This window comes from Bison bison, unplaced genomic scaffold (assembly GCF_000754665.1).
Source record: "Bison bison bison isolate TAMUID 2011002044 unplaced genomic scaffold, Bison_UMD1.0 scf7180017848625, whole genome shotgun sequence".
NCBI classification, from domain to species: domain Eukaryota; kingdom Metazoa; phylum Chordata; class Mammalia; order Artiodactyla; family Bovidae; genus Bison; species Bison bison.
The window spans coordinates 12,085-15,727 of NW_011479198.1; positions in this window are offsets into that span (position 1 = coordinate 12,085).

Sequence of the window (3,643 nt, forward strand, 5' to 3'; positions counted from 1 at the left end):
ATGACAATATACAGCCTTGACGTACTCCTTTTCCTATTTGGAACCAGTCTGTTGTTCCATGTCCAGTTCTAACTGTTGCTTCCTGACCTGCATACAAATTTCTCAAGAGGCAGATCAGGTGGAGTGGTAATCCCATCTCTTTCAGAATTTTCCACAGTTTATTGTGATCCACACAAAGGCTTTGGCATAGTCAATAAAGCAGAAATAGATGTTTTTCTGGAACTCTCTTGGAAGCCCAAAAAATGAGTCTAATAGGAAATAAAAGAAACTCTGAAAACAAGTTAGTTAAGTATTTACCTCCAGAATTTAGAAAAATAAGTAAAGAACACATCTTCCCCTCCCCCAGGGAAAAAAAAAATGAGATAAAGTAATAAATGTTAGTGCAAAAAGATTTGTTTAAGAACTATTAACTAATAAATAAGATTAAAAAGACAAAAGTTAACTCATTAGAAAGACTAGTAAACTTGACTTGAAAGAATTATCAATTATAGTTGAGGAAAAGCATAAAAAATCAAAATTAGGAATGAAGAAATGACATCATTACTAATTCAACAGACACTTTTGAAGATGTAAAAGAAAACAATTTTTTTTTCTAATTTTACTTTATTTTTAAACTTTACATAATTGTATTAGTTTTGCCAAATATCAAAACAATTTAAAAAAACAATTTTTAAAACCAGGGTACCAATTTTTTTGAAAATTCAGATAAGATGTGAAAATATCTAAAACGCACAGTTTTGAATAGTAATAAAAGAGAAAAAAGGCTCAATAATCCCATAATTATCAAATACATTATATTCATATGTACAAACCAACACAAAGACATAAAAGTAGAAGGGAAGAAAGATAGACAAAATGAAGAAAGGAATGCAGGGAGAGAGAAAAAGGAAAGAAGAGAAGGACAGTAGGAAGGGAGACGGACAGAAAGAAAGCACAGAACAATTTGCTTTAATTTCCAAACTATAGGCTCCAACTACACAAACTCTTTGAGAGAACAGGAAAATAAGGAACACTTCCTAATGAGTTTTATAAAACCAATTTTATTCAACACCGCAAAGAAGAACCCAGCCAATCCAGGCACCCAAAGGGAAGTAACACACACAGAGAGAATAAATGGAAAGGAAAGAAGAAAAGTAAATACTATTATTTATTGAAAGCCTTATAGATTAAGTAGAAGACTGAAATGAATCAACAAATAAGATTTATGGTATGTCACCACAGAAAGAATATTTTTCATCTTTTCCACCAACAACCGTAAGAGTAGATTTAAAGGATTACTGTTTAAAATACATGAAAAACCACATATTTAAGAATAAATTTCACAAAGGTATAAAACGCTTCTACTCTGAAAACTATAAAACAGCATTGAAACTAAAGAAACCAAGTAAATGGAGGTATAAATCATATTCATGGACTGAATAATTCAGTAAAGTCTTGTGAAACATTCCCCCCAGGGATTGTCCAGTGTAATCCCACTGAAACCTCAGAATTCCTGTGTAGATTGGTGTGTGTGTGTGTGTGTGTGTATTAACTAGTTATTCTAATGTCACAATAATTTTTTAGAAATAAAGTTGTTTTACTCTATTCAATAACAGAACTGTTACAAAGCTACAATAATTATGACAATGTGATTTTTTCCCAGAATTAGACAAATGGAGTATTAAAGCAGAAAAGAATCCAAAACTTATACACTACATATATGGACACTCTATATGGAGCCATATAACAGTGGAGAAAAGATGGGTCTCTTCAATGAAAGTTGCTAGGTTAATTTTATATTCCTATAAAGAAAATAAGCATCACCTCCACCTCATACCTTAAACAAAAATCTCTTCCAAATAAATTATAGATGTAAATGCAAACAGTAAAATAATAAAGTTCCTATAGATAACACTGTGAAGTATATTTAAGTTGTTGGAATAGAAACCACTATTTCTTTAACATATAAGGCACTAAATATAAAGAAAAAAAGTTTGCTCTAAATTAAAATGGGAAATTCCATCCATCAAAACATACTTTCAAGAAAATGAATATTAAGAAGAGGATGTATAAATAACTCTATAAAATTGATAAGAAAAATCAAACAAGCCAATAGAAAAATGGAAAAAATAGAAAAATGGAAAAAAGTTTGGAACGAACACTTCATAAGAAACTAGATGAAAAGTGCTTTGGGGGAGGGTTTACATTTTATTTTATTGGAGTATAATTGCTTTACAATGTTGTACTACTTTCTGCTGTTCAATGAAGTGAATCAGTTATATGTCTACATATATCCCTTCCCTCTTGGACCTCCCTCCCAGCACCCCTCCCCCATTCCACCCATCTGGGTCATCAGAGAGCACCAAGCTGAGCCCCTTGTGCTGTACAGCAGCTTCACACTCGCTATCTATTTTACACACGGTAGTGTATGTCGATCCATCTCTCCCAATTCCTCTCACTCTCTGTCCCTTGTTGTGTCCACATGTCCATTCTCTATGTCTGTGTCTCTATCCCTGTGTCCTGCAAACAGGCTCATCTGTAGCAAAGTGCTTAAACACATGAAAAGATATCTGACGTAGCTAAACAATAGATACTGGAGAGAGTGTGATGAAAAGGGAACACTCTTACACTGTTGGTGGGAATGCAAACCAGTACAGCCACTATGGAGAACAGTGTGGAGATTCCTTAAAAAACTGGAAATAGAACTGCCGTATGGCCCAGCAATCCCCTTGCTGGACATACACACCAAGGAATCCAGAATTGAAAGAGACACATGTACCCCAATGTTCATTGCAGCACTGTTTACAATAGCTAGGACATGGAAGCAACCTACATGTCCATCAGCAGATGAATGGATAAGAATGGTACATATGCACGATGGAATATTACTCAGCTATTAAAAAGAACACATTTGAGTCAGTTCTAATGAGGTGGATAAAACTGAAGCCTAATTTTACAGCGTGAAGTAAGTCAGAAAGAAAAACACCAATACAGTATATTGCACACACACACATATATATGGAATTTAGAAAGATGGTGATGACAGCCCTATGTGCAAGACAGTTAATGAGACACAGTTATAAAAACAGATTTTTGGACTATGTGGGAGAAAGTGAGGATGGGATAATTTGAGAGAACAGCATTGAAACATGTATATTATGATATGTGGAATAGATGACCAGTCCAAGTTTGATGCATGAAACAGGGCACTCAAAGCTGGTGCACTGGGACGACCCAGAGGGATGGCATGGGGATGGAGGTGGGAGGGGAGTTTGGAATGGGGGGACACATGTACACCTGTGGCTGATTCAATGTCAATGTATGATACAATTTGTCAATGTATGGCAAAAACCACCACAATATTATAAAGTAATTAGCCTCCAAGTAAAATAAGTTAATTAAAAAAAAAAAGGTGGCATCTCAAAGTGACCTAGAAATTATACTTGTAGAATATAACCAACAAAAATGTATATAAGCATGCTTGAAAGACATAATAGTCTTTATAGCAGCATCGTTTTTATAACCAAAACCTGAACACAATGAAAGTGTCCAGTGAAATAAAAACTGATAATTTTGAGTATGTTCATAAATTATAAGAATTGAAAAGAATGAACAATTCCAACACTGTGAGCAGGAATCCCCTGGAAGAAATGGAGTAGCCTTC